This window comes from Kogia breviceps, chromosome 1 (genome assembly GCF_026419965.1).
Source record: "Kogia breviceps isolate mKogBre1 chromosome 1, mKogBre1 haplotype 1, whole genome shotgun sequence".
Lineage (NCBI taxonomy): Eukaryota > Metazoa > Chordata > Mammalia > Artiodactyla > Physeteridae > Kogia > Kogia breviceps.
This window is the reverse complement of record NC_081310.1, coordinates 65,923,100-65,942,044: the sequence shown is the minus strand read 5'-3', so window position 1 is coordinate 65,942,044 and position 18,945 is coordinate 65,923,100. Positions and strand designations below refer to the sequence as shown.

Here is an 18,945-nt window from a genome sequence, read left to right as displayed (position 1 = left end):
CCCTTTTCCCCCTTGGGCATAATGACAATTTTCTGATATAATCACAAAGAGAACTTTTAAAAGAAATCCAGGGCCATTCACAAAGTAGCAGTTGGAATGTTGCTTTATTGCTGTGAACTAGGCTTCCATGTGGCATCAAAGGAGTGTGGGCTCTGGAGACACCCACCAACCTGGGTTTGAGTGTTGGCTCTGCTACTCACCAGCTGAGAAACCCTAGGCAAGTTTTTTTTTTTTTTTAATTTAAACATCATTAGGCTTCAGATATCTAATGTGTAAAAACAGGATAATAATGCCTTCCTTATAGGAATGTTGTAAGGATTAAGTGATGGTTAGTGTAAGAATGGATGTCTGTTCTTAATTTGCCCTCATTGCTGCTGCCTGTTTTAACAAACATTGTTGAGAAAGGATGAGAACGTAGATAGCTGTGTGACAGAGAGATCATTGAACATCTCTGAGCGTTATTCACATTTCTCATCTATTTCTGCATCACTTTTCTCATCACATTGAATGATGGAATTCAATTAGAGATTTCTGAGATCCTTTCATTTTAGGTAATCTAGGATTCCTTTGACCCATTGCAACAGACTTTTGCGGGGGGAGAACCTCAGGTACACAGCATTGGATTAATTATAATCCTTGCTTCATGATTCATTCTCATCATTGGTCCATGCATGCCCTGCTGTTTGTCTTCTTTTATTCCTTCTCTCCCTCCTTCCCCCCTTCCTTCCTTCTTACCTTCCTTCCTTGCTACCTGCTTTCCTTCCTAATTGGCTATCTTTGTACCTACTTATCTATAGTAATATTGTAAGTACCTGCAAATCTACCACCTACTGCAAAAAGCAGGACTTTGAAAATAGCAAATATCTAATCTTATGGTCCCACTACACCCATTCAGCTGTTCTCTCCACCTCCCCCACTACCAGAAGTAATCATTATCTTTCTTTTTTAATTGTAGTAAGGTATACATGACATAAAATTTACCATTTAAACCATTTATAACTGTGCAGCTCTGTAGTGTTAAGTACATTCACATTGTTGTACAACTAGTCTTCAGAACTCTTTTCATCTTGCAAAACTGAAAGCCTGTACCCATTAAAGAACAGCTCCCCATCCCTCCTCGCCCTGGCAACCACCATTCTACTTACGTTTCTATGAAACCTGACTACTTTAGTACTTTAGGTACCTCATATAAGTGGAATCATACAGTATTTGTCCTTTTGTGACTGACTTATTTCAATTTACATAGTAACCTCAAAGTTATCCATGTTGTAGCACACGTTAGAATCCCCTTCCTTTTTAAGGCTGAGTAATATTCCATTGTATGTTTATACCACATTTTGTTAATCCATTCATCTGTTGATGAACGCTTGGGTTGCTTCCACCTTTTGGCTATCTTAAATAATGCTGTTGTGAACATGGATGTGCAGATATTTCTTTGAGACCTTGCTTTCAATTCTTTTTTATATATACCCAAAAGTGGAATTGCCAGATCATATGATAATTCTGTTTTTAATTTTTTGAGGGACCACCATGCTGTTTTCCATAAAGGCTGCACCATCTTACATTCCCACCAGCAATGTAGGAGGGTTCCAGCTTCTCCACATCCTCACCAACACTGTTATTTTCTGTTCCTCTTTCAGCACTTGATATCATCAGATTTAGTAATTTTTGCAAATCGAATGAGTGTAAATTGGTATCTCATTATGGTCTTGATTTGCATTTCCCAATCATCAGTATGTTTATTAACCATCTTTCTATTGGATTGTTTATCCTCTTATTTACTTATAGAACTTATTTATATATTCTTGATAGTAATCCTTTGTCAGATGTGTATATCCAATATCTTCTCCTAGGTTTTAATTTGTCTTTTCCCATACCGTAGGAGGTTTTTTCCCCAAGTAGGGTCTATTGAGGTATAACTTGGGTAGAATAAAATTCACTTTTGTTAGGTGTACAGTCCTATAAATATTACAAACATATACAGTTATATAACCACCACTGTAATCAAAATACAGAGCATTTCCATCATTCCATAAAGTTCTCATGTACCCCTTTTTGGTTAATCTTCTCCCCCACCCCAATCCCAGCTTCTGGTAACCACTGATCTTTATTATGTCCCTAGAGTATTCATTTCCTAAAATGTCATATAAATGAAATCATATAGTATGTAGTCTTCTGAGACTGGCTTCTTTTACTTAACAAAGCACTGGGGATACCTCTGATTTGCTGCATGTATTAGTAGATCATTTCTTTTTATTGGTAAGTAGTGTTCCATAGTATTACGTACCACAGGTTATTTATCCACTCGCTTTTTGACAGATATTTGGCTTATTTCTAGTTTTTGGCAATTATGAATAAACTTGCTATTAATATTCACATGTAGGTTTTTGTGTAGAAATATATATTCAGTTCTCTTGGGTGAATACCTAGGAGTGGGATGACTGGGTTATATGGTAACTGTATGTTTCACTTTCTAAGAATCTGCCAAACTGTTTTCCAAAGTAGATGTACTATTTTTTTATTCCCACCAGCAATGTATGCAAGTTTCAGTTCACATCTTCACCAGCACATGGTATTGTAAGGTTTTTAGTTTTGGGGTTTTTTTGAGCTATTATTCTAACGGGTATATAATGGTATCTCATGGTATCTCATTGTGGTTTTAATTTGCACTTCCCTAATGACTAAGGGTGTTGAACGTCTTTTTGTGCTTATTTGCCAAATATATCTTCTTTGGTGAAGATCTATTTAGATCTTTTGCTTATTTTTTATTGGGTTGTTTGTTTTCTTATTATTCAGTTGAGAATTCATTGTATATTCTGCAACCAGCCCTTTTTCAAACATTTTCTCTCAGTCTGTGGCTTGTCATTTTGTTCTCTTAGCAGTGTCTTTCCAGTGGCCGTGCCGGTCCCTCTAGCCTCTGCTGGTTGTTCCTCCCCTTACTGTGCAGCAGGCAGAGCTGCAGGGGCCCACTTGATACTGGCCTCCCCACTATCACCAGCAATCACTCTGGGCACATTTTTTAATTGAAGCATAATTGATGTACAATATTGTGTAAGTTACAGGTGTACAATATAGTGGTTCACAATTTTTAAAGGTTATACTCCATTTATAGTTATTGTAAAATATTGGCTATATTCCCTGTGTTGTACAACATATCCTTGTAGCTTATTTTATATGTAATGGTTTGTACCTCTTGATCCTCTACCCCTATACCCTGGGCACATTTTTTTTTTTTTTTTTTTTTTTTTGTGGTAGGCGGGCCTCTCACTGTTGTGGCCTCTCCCTTTGCGGAGCACAGGCTCCGGACACGCAGGCTCAGCAGCCGTGGCTCAAGGGCCCAGCCGCTCCGCGGCACGTGGGATCCTCCCGGACCGGGTCACGAACCCGTGTCCCCTGCATCGGCAGGCGGATTCTCAACCACTGTGCCACCAGGGAAGCCCCTGGGCACATTTTTTAATTGAAGCATAATTGATGTACAATATTGTGTAAGTTACAGGTGTACAATATAGTGGTTCACAATTTTTAAAGGTTATACTCCATTTATATTATTGTAAAATATTGGCTATATTCCCTGTGTTGTACAACATATCCTTGTAGCTTATTTTATACGTAATGGTTTGTACCTCTTGATCCTCTACCCCTATACCCTGGGCACAATTTTTATTTTATTTTTTTGTGGTAGGCGGGCCTCTCACTGTTGTGGCCTCTCCCTTTGCGGAGCACAGGCTCCGGACACGCAGGCTCAGCAGCCGTGGCTCACGGGCCCAGCAGCTCCGCGGCATGTGGGATGTGGGATCTTCCCGGACCGGGGCACGAACCCATGTCCTCTGCATTGGCAGGCGGATTCTCAACCACTGCGCCACCAGGGAAGTACCCTGGGCACATTTTGAAGATAACGTTTCTCTACACTGTTTACTGTTCTGTTTGACTGGTCTAACTTTGCTGGAACTGTGAGTGAGAGTGCTCACATCTGTCTTGAACTTTCCAGAGTGAACGCCCATCTTTCTTGCATTTAGAGAAACTCTTTTTCCTCTTGCTGATGGTTTCAGAATGTAGGTCCAGCTGTACTGAAATAACAGTGTTGGATTTTAGTGGGATTTTTTTTGCTCATTTGGAATCTGAGACCCACTTAGTGAAGCAAGTGATCAAGGAAGGCAAACGAATCTCTCTTCTTGGAAATGTCATTTTTGAACACTCATGATGCTCTTAGCATTGGGCAATTTGTTCTGAGGAGCAATAGCTTTTAAATATATCTAGGTTTTAGAAATACTGTCAAAATTCTGTAATCTGTGCTAGCCTGTAATGAGAATATGTTAAAAATTATTTCCATCCAGTTTGTATTACTTTATATGATAGCAGATTTTTCTTTCCTATTTTGTTTTCCTATGCCTAACATTAAGTTGAATCTGCCAAAAGAAAGAAATGAGGTATAAAAATTGGAAATGAGGAGATATTATAATTATTTACAGGTGATATAATTATTTACATGGAATTCAAAAGGAATCAACTGAAAACTATTTTTAATTAATTTTTAAATTTTGAGACAGTTATAGATTCATATGCAGTTACAGCAAATAATACAGAGAGATCCCTTATACAGTGTGCCCAGGTTCCACCAGTAGTAACACCTTGCAAAACTAGTATATTGATGATATACTGTCAAGATAAAAAACACTTCCCTCACTACAAAGATACCTCTCGATGACCTTTTATAGCCACACCCACCTCCTCCCATCACCACCCCCCTTCCTTAACCCATGGCAACCACAAATCTGTTCTGCATATCTATAATTTTGTCATTTCCATAATGTTATATAAATGGAATTACACACTTTAACCTTTTGGGTTGACTTTTTTCACTCAGCATAATTCTCTGGAGATTTATCTAAGTTAATGTATGTTTCAATAATGTATGTTCTTTCCTTTTTATTTCTGGGTAGTGTCCCATGATGTGGACATACTGCTGTTTGTTTAACCATTCATCCGTTAAAGGATACCTGGGTTGTTTCCAGTTTGGGGCTATTATGAATAAAGCCACTATAAACATTCTTGTACAGGTTTTGGTGTGAACATAAGTCTTCATTTCTCTGGGATAAATGCCCAGAAGTGCATTTGCTGGGTTACATGATAGTTACATGTTTAGTTTTTTTTTTTTTAAGAAACTGCCGAACTGTGTTCTAGGCTGGATGTACCATTTTACATTTCCACCAGCAATGTATGAGTGATCTAGTTTTTCCACCTCTTGTCAGCATTTGCTGTTGTCACTATTTTTTATTTTAGTCATTCTGATAGAAGTATAGTGATATCTCACTGGGTTTTTCTTTTTATTGTGGTTTTAATTTGCATTCCCCGATGGTTAATGATGTTGAATATCTTTTCAAGTGCTTATTTGCCATCTGAATATCTACTTCAGTGAAGTGTCTTTACCATGACTTTGGCCATGTCCTAATTGGGTTATTTGCATCTTTACTGCCAAGTTTTTAGGTTCTTTATTTTATATTCTAGTTATATTCTATGACAGAGAGCTAGTTCTTTGTCATATGTGTGGTTTCTCCCACTCTTATCTCCTGAAAAGCAAAGTTTTAAATTTTGAAGTCTAGTTTATCAATTTTTGCTTCTATGGATCTTGCTTTTGGCATCAAATCTAAGAACTGTTTGCCTAGATTTTCTCTTGTATTTAGTCTACAAGTTTTATAGTTTTACATTTTAAGTCCACCATCCATTTGGAGCCCATTTTTGTATAAGAACTTGGGTTAAGAATTTTTTTTTTAGCCTGTGGATCCAATGGATATCCAATTCCAACAGCACCATTTATTGAAAAGGCTATCTTCCTCCATTGCTTTGGCCTCTTTGTCAAAAATCAGTTGAGCATATTTGTGTTGGGCTATTTCTGTGTTTTCAATTCTGTTCCATTGAACTATGTGTCTGTTCCTCCACCAATACCACATAGTTTTGATTACTATAACTATATGAGTCTTTCAATTGGGTAGCCTGATTTTTCCCATTTTTCTTCTTTTTCAAAATTATTTTAGCTATTCTAGTTCTTTTGTATTTCCATATAAATTTTAGAATAATCTGTCTATATCTACTAAAAATCTTGGGATTTTGGTAAATGTTGCTTTAAACCAGTGTTATCAATTTGGGGAGAATTTGTGTGTTTACTGCGTTGAGTCTTCCAATCCATGAACATGATATGTCTGTCCATTTATTTAGATCTTTGATTTACTTCATCATAGTTTTCAGCATACAAGTCCTTTACATGTTTTGTTCATTTTTTACTTAGGTATTTATTTTTTTGAGGGACTGTAAGTGGTATTTTAAATTTTTACATGGGTTCATTGCTTATATACAGAAATACAATTGATTTTTGTATGTTTACCTTGTATCCTGAGACTTTGATGGCTCCAGTTCTAAGACAATTTTTTGTAGTTTCCTTGGGATTTTTTACATAGACCATCATGTTATCAGTACATAGAAACAGTTTTATTTCTTCCATTCTGACTTGTACACCCTTTATTTCCTTTTCTTGTCTTATTCCAATGGCTAAAACGTCTAGCACTATGTTGAATAAGAGTGGTGAAAGTAGACATCCTTGCCTTGTCTCCAGTTTTAGGGGAGAAAACATTCAGTTTTTTACCATTAAGTATAATGTTAGCTGTGGATTTTTGTAGATTTTTAAAAATCAAGTTGAGGAATTTTCTCTCACTTTGTATGTTTCTGAGACTTTTTTTCTTTATCATGACTGGGTGTTGAATTTTGTCAAATGCTTTTTCTTCATTGATTGATCTGATCATGTGTTTTTCTTCTTTAGCTTGTTAATATGGTAGATTACATTGATTGATTTTAGAATATTAAACCAGCCTTACATCCCTAGAATGAACCCTACTTGGTCATGGTATATAATTCTTTTTATATATTGCTGAATTCTATTTGCTAATATTTTGTTAAGGATTTTTGTATCTATATTCATGAGAGGTATTATTAATCAGCTAATTTTTTTCCTTCCTTCCTGCCTTCCTTCCTTCCTGCCTTCCTGCCTTCCTCTTTCTTTCTGCTTTCCTTCCTCCCTCCCTCCCTTTCTTTCTTTCTTTCTCTCTTTTCCTTTCTTTCTTTCTTATACTGTCTTCATTTGATTTTGGTATCAGGATAACACTGGCTACATCAAATGAATTTGGAAGTGTCCTCTCCTCTTCTATAGTTTGGGAGAGATTTTATAGAATTGGTGTTGATTATCTTTAAGAGTTTGTTAAAATTCTCTAGTGAAAGAATCTGGGCCTGGAGATTTCTCTTTGGGGAATTTTTAAATTAAGAGTTCAATTTCTTTGATGATTATAAACCTATTCAAATTACCTAGTACCTATTGAGGACTGTGGTAGTTTGTGTTTTTCAAGGAATTGTTCCATTTCAACTAAGTTTTTAAATTTATGGGTGTGGAATTGTTCATAGTATTTTCTTAGTATTCTTTTGATGTCTGCAGGATCTGTAATGACATTCACTTTTTTCATTCCTGATGTTGGCAACTGTGTCATCTCTCTTTTTTTTCTTCTTCAGTTTTGCTAGAGGTTTGTCAATCATACTAACCTTTTCAAAGAACCAGTTTATTTCACTGATTTTTTTCTGTTGTTTTTGTTTTCTATTTCATTAATTTCTGTTTTTTATTTCCTTCATTATGCTTGCTTTGGGTTTATTTCGCTCCTCTTTTTCTACTTTCTTGAAGTGGGACCTTATATTACTGATTTGAAACTTTTCCTTTTTTTTAATGTATGTATTTAGTGCTATAAATTTCCCTTCAGCACTGCTTTAGCTGTGTCCCACTGATTTGGATATATTGTATTTTAATTTTTGTTCAGTTCAATGTATTTTTTAAATTTCCCTTGAAGCTTTCCCTTTGAATGATGAATTATTTAGAAAATAAAATTCAAAATAGTGGAATTAAAAATTAATATAAAACAATTCTTTTTAAATTTATTTATTTATTTATTTATTTATTGTTTGTGTTGGGTCTTTGTTGCTGTGTGTGGGCTTTCTCTAGCTGCAGCGAGTGGGGGCTACTCTTCATTGCGGTGTGTGGGCTTCTCATTGCGGTGGCTTTTCTTGTTGCAGAGCACAGGCTCTAGGCACATGGGCTTCAGTAGTTGTGGCACGTGGGCTCAGTGGTTGTGGCTCGTGGGCTCTAGAGCACGGGCTTAGTAGTTGTGGCACACGAGCTTAGTTACTTTGCGGTATGTGGGATCTTTCCGGACCAGGGATCGAACCTGTGTCCCCTGAATTGGCAGGTGGATTCTTCACCACTGTGCCACCAGGGAAGTCCTTAATACAGTTCTTTAAAATAGCTTAATGAAAGATCAAATGCATAGTAATAAATATAACCAGAATGTATATAATCTATATGAGAAAACTTTAAAATGTAGTTGAAAAATGCCAAAGAAAATTTAAACAAATTTAAGGTATGTCACATTCTTAAGTAGATTCAACATCATAAATATGTCAATTCTCTCTAAGTTAATTTATAATTTTAATATGATTTTTTAAAAATACCATCTGATTAGAAAAAAACCTAGAGAATCTGATTTTGTAGTTCATGTGAAAAAAAAAAGCAAAAATAAATGGGAAAATTCTTAAAAATCAAATCAAATAAACTACAGTAATTAAAAGTGTGTGGTACCTGCATATGAAGAGATAAATAGATGAGTGGAAGAGAAAATCCAGGAATAGACCCAAACACATAAGGGGGGTTAATATATGAAAATAAAAAAGGTATTTCAAACCAAAGGGTAAAATGTGAATGCTTCAGTACATGGTGTTGGGAAAGCCATCTTATATATTTATAAAGTTATAATCCTCCCTCCTATGATTTCAAAGTAATTTCCACATGAATAGAAGATTGAAACATAAATATGAAACTATAGAAATGCTAAAGAAAACATGGGAGGGCTTCCCTGGTGGCGCAGTGGTTGAGAGTCCGCCTGCCGATGCAGGGGACGCGGGTTCGTGCCCCGGTCCGGGAGGATCCCACATGCCGCGGAGTGGCTGGGCCCGTGAGCCATGGCCACTGAGCCTGCGCGTCCGGAGCCTGGGCTCCACAACGGGAGAGGCCACAACGGTGAGAGGCCCCCGTACCGCAAAAAAAAAAAGAAAACATGGGAATACTTAAAAATATTCTTGAAAGAAGAGGCCTAAGTATGACAAAAACAATGACAAAAGATCTATAACTATGAAAAAAACTTTTTTTTGCATGGCAAAAACACCATAAATAAAGTCAGGATAAAAATAATGATATGGACAGTTTGCAGCTACTCTTATAAATAAAGGGGTAATTTTCCTAAAAAATAAAGAGTTCCCTCAAACTGATAAGAATAAACCAACTACCCAGTAGAGAACTGGGCAAAGAATACAATAATTCAAAGAAAAGAAAAGTGCTCAACCTCACTATAATAAGAGAACCACAAAGGGACACCAATTTCTGTGCATCAGATGGTTACAATTAAAAAAATAATAATAACAGCATGTTGGAGAAGGAAAACAGGAACTTTTATAAATTGCTGTTGGGAGTTTAAGTTGTGAAAACTTTCATGGAGAACAATTTAGCCACATCCCCTTTGACCTAAGAATTCTGCACCCAAGAATTTATCCTAAAAATAATCTTGCAAATGAGAGAAATCATATTTATCCAAAGATATGTATTGCAGCAATTTTCTACATCCAGGGATTACAAACATCCTAAATGTCTGTCAGTAGAGGGTTGAGTAAATTATTATATGTTCATACAATGGAATACTATACAGCTGCTAAAAGTAATAAGGCAGTTTCATATGAACTAATATAGAAAGACATCTAAGATATTAACTGAAAAAGGCAAGTTAGTAGAAAATTTGTATAGTATGCTATAATTTTTTAAATGTATCTGTGTATGCATGGATGTCTCTGGAAGTATACACAAGAGACTGGTAAGAGTGGCTGGTGGAGGAGAGGGGCTCAGTGGGACTAGGAAGCTGCAGGACAAGATTGGGAGGGAAATGTACTTATATATACTATACTTCTACTATACACTCTTGTATCTTATCTTTTGAGTTTCATATCATGTGAAGGGATTACCTATTCAAAAAACAAATAAAGTAATTTTTTAAATGTTTAAGTAAGAACCTCAAGCAAGAGACAGAGACAGAGAGAGTTCTTGTTCCCTGAGCTCAGACTAAATATACAGAGGGAGGGAGCACATGAACCAGGACTCAGGACAAGTTTGACTTTGTACTTCTTCAGAAATAAGCATTTATAGAATCATGGAATTCCAAGGTGAAAAAGTCTTAGAGAGTCCCCAGACCCACTTTCCTTCTGTGGCAGAGGGAAGGACAATCTGAGAATGAACATTTGCTGAGAAGAGATCTGTAGGTACTCTCCAGGCAGACATTAAGATATGAACACCAAGAGAGAGCAGGTGTCTGACCTTCTGGAACCTGGAGGCAGTGCCTGAGATGCCCAGCAACCTGGCCATGGTCCCCACCCAGCTGGGCCTCAGAGCTGCTCTTCTTGCAGCTTGCAGGGTATCAGGTGTGTTTCTTGATCCCTGATCGTCCCCAGAGCATCATGTGTCCCTCCTGGAACCTTCCTATCCCTGGGTCAGCTGGAGAGTCTAGACCCTGCGTTTGAAGCCGCACTTCTAATTTAACCCTGAAGTCCTGTGAGTGATGATAGAGGTATCAGGGTAATTGCAACCTCACTCATCTTTGAGGGTTTTCTGTTTCTCTCTCTTGATATCTGTCTATCTATCTTCAAATCACAGTTCTCAGTGGATCCTCATAGCAACCATATAGGGCATATCTGATCCCCAGTTTTCAAATGACAGCAAAATATTTATACAAAGATTTGTTTTCCAAGTACTTTTCTCATTGCAGCCCCCCATTAACCTCATATAGGTAAGGAAAGTTTTATTAATGCAGATATAAAAGATGAGAATATTAAAGAGGCAGCTCTGAAATAGTGAGCCTTTGGGCTAAGAACATGTGGGCTTGAATCCTGACTCAAAGGATTCTTTACACTTCTTTCCTCCAGGATAAAGTAGGGATAACAATATCTATATCCTTGGTCACCATATAGGATTGTTGTTAGGATTAAATGACTATGGTTCTAAAGAGTTTCAAGACATTCTAAGATTTCTCATTTCTCAACCTGTTCTATCATTTAAAGTTTATTTTTTATTTTGAAAATATATTACAAAGAAGAGAGAATAATATAATGAACCTGATGTATCTATCACTCTCTTCAACAATGATCAGTACAAGGCCAGTCTTGTCTCAGCGATACCTCTAACTACTCATCCCTCTTTTGCTTTATTGACCAGATTTTAAAATAATAAATTGTATTCCTAACATCCCTAAAAGGTGACTCACGGGTTATTTGGGGTTTTAAAGAATATTACTAGGGATTTATAAGATTTAAATGTTTAAACACATTTGTTATGTTTCAACCTATTGTAGTCATGATCCTTTTTAATGCTCAACTTGACCAGGGACACCTTATGCTGGGTAGCTTCCAAGTTCTTTTGGCATAACTCTAGTAATCTTTTTTTTTCTTTTTTTAACATCTTTATTGGAGTATAGTTGCTTTACAATGTTGTGTTACTTTCTGCTGTATAACAAAGTGAATCAGCTATATGTATACATATATCCCCATATCTCCTCCCTCTTGCTTCTCCCTCCCACCCTACCTATCCCACCGCTCTAAGATGGTCACAAAGCACCGAGCTGATCCCCCTGTGCTATGCAGCTGCTTTCCACGAGCTATCTATTTTACATTTGGTAGTATATATATTTCAGTGCTACTCTCTCACTACGTCCCAGGTTACCCTTCCACCTCCCCGTGTCCTCAAGTCCATTCTCTATGTCTGTGTCTCTATTCCTCTCCTGTCCCTAGGTTCCCCTAGTCTGAAGTTAGGGAGCCTGATTCCTCCAGCTCTGTTTTTCTTTCTCAAGATTGCTTTGGCTATTCGGGGTCTTTTGAGTTTCCATACAAATTGTGAAATTTTTGTTCTAGTTCTGTGAAAAATGCTATTGGTAATTTGATAGGGGTTGCATTGAATCTGTACGTTGCTTTGGGTAGTATAATGATTTTCACAATGTTGATTCTTCCAATCCAAGAACGTGGTATATCTCTCCATCTGTTTGTATCGTCTTTAATTTCTTTCATCAGTGCCTTACAGTTTTCTGCATACAGGTCTTTTGTCTCCTTAGGTAGGTTTATCCCTAGGAATTTTATTCTTATTGTTGCAATGGAAAATAGGAGTGTTTCCTTAATTTTTCTTTCAGGTTTTTCATCGTTAGTGTATAGGAATGCAAGAGATTTCTGTGCATTAATTTTGTATCCTGCTACTTTACAAAATTCATGGATTAACTCTAGTAGTTTTCTGGTAGCATCTTTAGATTCTCTACATATAGTATCATGTTATCTACAAACAGTGACAGTTTTACTTCTTTTCCGATTTGGATTCCTTTTATTTCTTTTTCTTCTCTGATTTCTGTGGCTAAAACTTCCAAAACTATGTTAAATAATAGTGGTGAGAGTGGGCAACCTTGCTTGTTCCTGATCTTAGAGGAAATGGTTTCAGTTTTTCACCATTGAGAACAGTGTTGGCTGTGGGTTTGTCATATGTGGCCTTTATTATTTTGAGGTAGGTTCCCTCTGTGCCTACCTTCTGGAGAGTTTTTATCATAAATGCGTGTTGAATTTTGTTGAAAGCTTTTTCTGCATCTACTGAGATGATCATATGGTTTTTATCCTTCAGTTTGTTAATATGGTGTATCACGTTGATTGATTTGCGTATATTGAACAATCCTTGCATTCCTGGGATAAACCCTAATTGATCATGGTGTGTGATCCTTTTAATGTGCTGTTGGATTCTGTTTGCTACTATTTTGTTGAGGATTTTTGCATCTATGTTCATCAGTGATATTGGCCTGTAGTTTTCTTTTTTTGTGCATCTTTGTCTGGTTTTGATATCAGGGTGATGGTGGCCTTGTAGAACGAGTTTGGGAGTGTTCCTCCCTCTGCTATATTTTGGAAGAGTTTGAGGATGGGTGTTAGCTCTTCTCTAAATATTTGATAGAATTCACCTGTGAAGCCATCTGGTCCTGGGCTTTTGTTTGTTGGAAGATTTTTAATCACACTTTCAATTTCAGTGCTTGTGATTGGTCTGTTTATATTTTCTATTTCTTCCTGGTTCAATCTCGGCAGGTTGTGCATTTCTAAGAATTTGTCCATTTCTTCCAGGTTGTCCATTTTATTGGCATATAGTTGCTTGTAGTAATCTCTCATGATCCTTTTCATTTCTGCAGTGTCAGCTATTACTTCTTTTTCATTTCTAATTCTGTTGATTTGAGTCTTCTCTCTTCTTTTCTTGATGAGTCTGGCTAATAGTTTATGAATTTTGTTTATCTTCTCAAAGAACCAGCTTTTAGTTTTATTGATCTTTGCTATTGTTTCCTTCGTTTCTTTTTCATTTATTTCTGATCTGATCTTTATGATTTCTTTCCTTCCGCTAACTTTGGGGGTTTTTTGTTGTTCTTCTTCTTCTTTCTCTAATTGCTTTAGGTGTAAGATTAGGTTGCTTATTTGAGATGTTGCTTGTTTCTTGAGGTAGGATTGTATTGCTATAAACTTCCCTCTTAGAACTGCTTTTGCTGCATCCCATAGGTTTTGGGTCATCATGTTTTCATTGTCATTTGTTTCTAGATATTTTTTGATTTCCTCTTTGATTTCTTCAGTGATCTCTTGGTTATTTAGTAGCATATTGTTTAGCATCCATGTGTTTGTATTTTTTACGTTTTTTTCCCTGTAATTAATATCTAGTCTCATAGTGTTGTGGTTGGAAAAGATACTTGATATGATTTCAATTTTCTTAAATTTACCAAGGCTTGATTTATGACCCAAGATATGATCTATTCTGGAGAAGTTCCATGAGCACTTGAAAAGAAAGTATATTCTGTTGTTTTTGGATGGAATGTCCTATAAATATCAATTAAGTCCATCTTGTCTAATGTGTCATTTAAAGCTTGTGTTTCCTTATTTATTTTCATTTTGGATATCTATCCATTCGTGAAAGTGGGGTGTTAAAGTCCCCTACTATGATTGTGTTACTGTCGATTTCCCCTTTTATGTCTGTTAGTATTTGTCTTATGTATTGAGGTGCTCCTATGTTGGGTGCATAAATATTTACAATTGTTATATCTTCTTCTTGGATTGATCCCTTGATCACTAGTGTCCTTCTTTATCTCTTATAATAGTCTTTATTTTAAAGTCTATTTTGTCTGATATGAGAATTGCTACTCCAGCTTTCTTTTGATTTCCAATTGCATGGAATATCTTTTTCCATCCCCTCACTTTCAGTCTATATGTGTCCCTAAGTCTGAAATGGGTCTCTTGTAGACAGCATATATACGGGTCTTGTTTTTGTATCCATTCAGCCAGTCTATGTCTTTTGGTTGGAGCACTTAATCCATTTACATTTAAGGTAATTATCAATATGTATGTTCCTATTACCATTTTCTTAATTGTTTTGGGTTTGTTTTTGTAGGTCTTTTCCTTCTCTTGTGTTTCCTGCCTAGAAAAGTTCCTTTAGCATTTGTTGTAAAGCTGGTTTGGTGGTGCTGAATTCTCTTAACTTTTGCTTGTCTGTAAAGGTTTTAATTTCTCCGTCGAATCTGAATGAGATCCTTGCTGGGTAGAGTAATCTTGGTTGTAGGTTTTCCCTTTCATCACTTTAAATATGTCCTGCCACTCCCTTCTGGCTTGCAGAGTTTCTGCTGAAAGATCAGATGTTAACCTTATGGGGATTCCCTTGTATGTTATTTGTTGCTTTTCCCTTGCTGCTTTTAATAGTTTTTCTCTGTATTTAATTTTTGATAGTTTGATTAATATGTGTCTTAGCATGTTTCTCCTTGGATTTATCCTGTATGGGACTCTCTGCTCTTCGTGGACTTGATTGACTATTTCCTTTCCCATGTTTGGGAAGTTTTCAACTATAATCTCTTCAAATATTTTCTCAGTCCCTTTTTTTCCTTCTTCTTTTTCTGGGACCCCTATAATTCGAATGTTGGTGTATTTAATGTTGTCCCAGAGGTCCCTGAGACTGTCATCAATTCTTTTCATTCTTTTTTCTTTATTCTGCTCTGCAGTAGTTATTTCCACTATTTTATCTTCCAGGTCACTTATCTATTCTTCTGCCTCAGTTATTCTGCTACTGATTCCTTCTAGAGAATTTTTAATTTCATTTATTGTATTGCTCACCGTTGTTTGTTTGCTCTTTATTCTTCTAGGTCCTTGTTAAACATTTCTTGTATTTTCTCCATTCTATTTCCAAGTTTTTGGATCATCTTTACGATCATTACTCTGAATTCTTTTTCAGGTAGACTGCCTATTTCCTCTTCATTTGGTTGGTCTGGTGGGTTTTTACCTTGCTCCTTCATCTGCTGCATATTTTTGTCTTCTCATTTTGTTTAACTTACTGTGTTTGGGGTCTCCTTTTTGCAGGCTGCAGGTTCGTAGTTCCTGTTGTTTTTGGTATCTGCCCCCAGTAGGTGAGGTTGATTCAGTGCCTTGTATAGTCTTCCTGGTGGAGGGGACTTGTGCCTGTGTTTTGGTGGGTGGGGCTGGATCTTGTCTCTCTGGTGGGCAGGGCTGCGTCTGGTGGTATGTTTTGGGGTGTCTGAACTTCTTATGATTTTAGGCAGCCTCTCTGCTAATGGGTGGGGTTGTGTTCCTGTCTTACTAGTTGTTTGACATGGGGCATCCAGCCCTGGAGCTTACTAGCCATTGGGTGGAACTGGGTCTTAGCATTGAGACGGAGATCTCTGGGAGAGCTTTCACTGATTGATATTACATGGGGCCAGGAGTTCTCTGGTGGTCCAGTGTCCTGAACTCAGCTTTCCTACCTCAGAGGCTCAGACCTGACACCAGGCTGGAGTACCAAGAGCCTGTCAGCCACACAGCTCAGAAGAAAAGGGAGGAAGAAAAAAAAAAAAGAAAAAAATTAAAAAGAAAAATTATTAACATAAAATAATAATAATAGTTTTAAAAGAAAAGAAGAGAGCAACCAAACCAATAAACAAATCCACCAATGTTAACACGTGCTAAAAACTAAACTAAGATAAACATAAATATCAGAAACTAATCAGTCGCAGACAGCAAACCCCAAGTCTACAGTTGCTCCTAAAGTCTGCTGCCTCAATTTTGGGAACATTCATTGTCTCTTCAGGTATTCCACAGATGCAGGGTACATCAAGTTGATTGTGGGGTTTAATCCACTGCTCCTGAGGCTGCACAGAGAAATTTCCCTTTCTATTCTTTGTTTGCAGAGTTCCCAGGGTTCAGCTTTGGTTTGGGCCCCACCTCTGCGTATAGGTCACCCTCAGGCACCTTTTGGGAGGTCTGAGGTCTTCTGCCAGTGTTCAGTAGGTGTTCTGTAGGAGTTGTTCCACATGGAGATGTATTTTTGATGTATTTGTGGGCAGGAAGGTGATCTCCACGTCTTACTCCTCTGCCATCTTGAAGGTCCCCCCAACTCTAGTAATCTTTGACGCTTTGTTTGCTTTTGTGGTGTGACAAGATGTTCTAGGCTCATCTTATATATTTGCTGCTTCAGACCCTTCTCCAAGGAAGCCTGATTTCTTTGGGGGGGATGGTATATAGAGTACATAATCTGATTGCTAGGGGTACTCATTCCTTCCAGGATGATCTTTGTTTCTAGGCCTTGCTAGGCAGTGTGTGTGTGTGTGTGTGTGTGTGTGTGTGTGTGTGTGTGTGTGTGTGTGTGTGTGTATGGTTGGATGTAACATAAAACATATGGAGTTCATCCTGATACTCCCAGTTCACAATCAGGACTACAAAATTTCAACCTGATCTCATCGAGCTTACATTTGTATCTTCCTGCAATAGGAAACTCTTGTTTTTCAGTAATATAAATATTATTACTCATTTGGTTTATCCCACAATACACATACAAAAGTCTCAGAATAACAACAAAAATAATAATACCATAGCTTCATCAATAATGTGATTATTGAAAACAGTTTAGTATTTTGGGTTGGGGGGAATGGGGCAGTTCTTTTTATTCTTAGGGTATATCCCGCCAAGGATATACAGTCAAATTACTGTGTTTTAATTTCTCTATGTGTAGTTATGCCAGCCAGCTGGACATACAGACTCATTTGCTACACTTTCATTTTAGGAATTTCTTTCAAAAGTATTGTTCCTTATAATTATGTCAAATATTTACATGTTCCAAAGCAAATCCACAAAACAAGGTATATTCAATATTCAATATCCCTGTTCCCTCCACCTCATTCCTCCCCCTCTCTATAAGTCCTTTAAATCTTATTTTATGCTTTATCCTTTTATTGTCTTTCAGAATATAAGCAAATACATATATATCTTTGCATTCATTCTCTCTTTCTTAAATAAATGGTAGCATATTAAGCACACTTTTTCCTGTTGTGTTTTTTTTCACTTGACAATAATCCTATAGGTCACAACTTGGGCATCATGTAAAATATATTTCAAAAAGATTCCTAGAACTGAGGCTACTGGGACAGAGTAAATGCATACTGATTTTGATAGATATTGCCGCATTCCCCTCTACAAAGGTGGATGTGGCCATTTTCTGCAGACACATTTTAATGTTAAAGCAAATGATTAAGTGAGGTATGTTATCTGTAGTGAGAAAGGCTAAATGATTGCCCCAAAGGACCAGACCTGGGACTTGAACCCTTGAAATGCCAACTAATAGTCTAGTGGTCTGACCCACTGTCCTGTACCTTCTCCCCATTTAACAGATGAAGAAAATGAGTCACATGTAGGGACGTGATCCATGCAAAATGATAAAACAAGCTAGGACCTAAAACCCATGTCTCCTAACACTAAAATTAGATCTCCTTTTAATGGGTAATTTATTTATGGTGAACTTGGTTTGATTATCTTTAGATGGCGAAGAAAAACATAATAGTTCTCCTAAGTAAAAAAATTAATGAGATAATTATGGGTAAATTCTCCCTTGGGTGTAGGAGAGATTCTTTGAGGAATAGCTTAACTCCTTCAGGTGACTAGGGATTCAGCAATTCGATTATGATGTCAGGCCACAATAATGATCTTATGAAGAGAGAGATGATCCCCCCTTCCCAAAGTCCAGCATGCTTAGGCACCTTGCAGAATCTGTCCCATTTCTTGCAGAGTGCTTTGAATTTCTGTGAACAAATATGCTGTTATGCTATGTAAAACTGTCCAAATGGGTGTGGACAAAGATGTAATTTCCCAGTGAATGAACAAGCTGCAAAGCACAAAGCCTTTTCTTTTCCTTTCCTAAAGTGACCCTGGGGTTCTTCTTTGTGCTTGCTTTGTGACAGGTTGATTGACTTATGTGCAATTTGGGACGCTGGAGTGTTCCTTCCCGCTGCAGACTGGAAGGGAGCCCCCTCTGGTGTTACAGGAAGGAGGCTGAATGAGGCAGAGACGGTGAGTGGGGCTTGGGCCTGGGCCTGGGCCCCGTGTCTCAGGGTTAGGGTGGGAAGGAATTCTCACCTCCTGCCCCTTCTCTTTGATGAGAGACGTTTCAGGCCCTGGAATTTTCTGAGGGGACATCTCCTTCCTTCTCCCCAGAGTTGGCCACAGAGCCAGACCTCAAGGCTCTCCTAGGCCAGGAGGCTGACTTTGGGGAAGCATTTGTTCCTTTTTCTCCAGCAGATGCAGTGAGCCGGCATTAGCCCTGCCATTGTCCCGACTGTTCACTTCAATTGAAAAATTGGGAAACAGCTGTGTTTGTGGCCCTCACTCCCCCTTAGCCTGGCCTCCACAACCTGGGAGCCTCCTGAGTGACAGCCCCAGCATATGGGGGGCAGTCTGAGAACCCCTCCTCTGGGCGGAGCAGTGGGCCCTGGCAGATGGACAGCTGTCCAGGGCACC

General features: G+C 37.6%; 1 protein-coding gene across 9 annotated transcripts in view; it reads left to right on the top strand.

Annotated features, from left to right (window-relative positions):
- NFASC (neurofascin) overlaps window positions 1-18,945 on the top strand; it is a 185,382-nt gene that overhangs the window by 73,320 nt on the left and 93,117 nt on the right. For all 9 annotated transcript variants that reach the window (XM_067033363.1, XM_067033381.1, XM_067033358.1 and 6 more), the window contains exon 2: window positions 18,390-18,498. The gene's annotated coding sequence lies outside the window, so the exon portion shown is untranslated. The remainder of the gene's footprint in view (window positions 1-18,389; window positions 18,499-18,945) is intronic.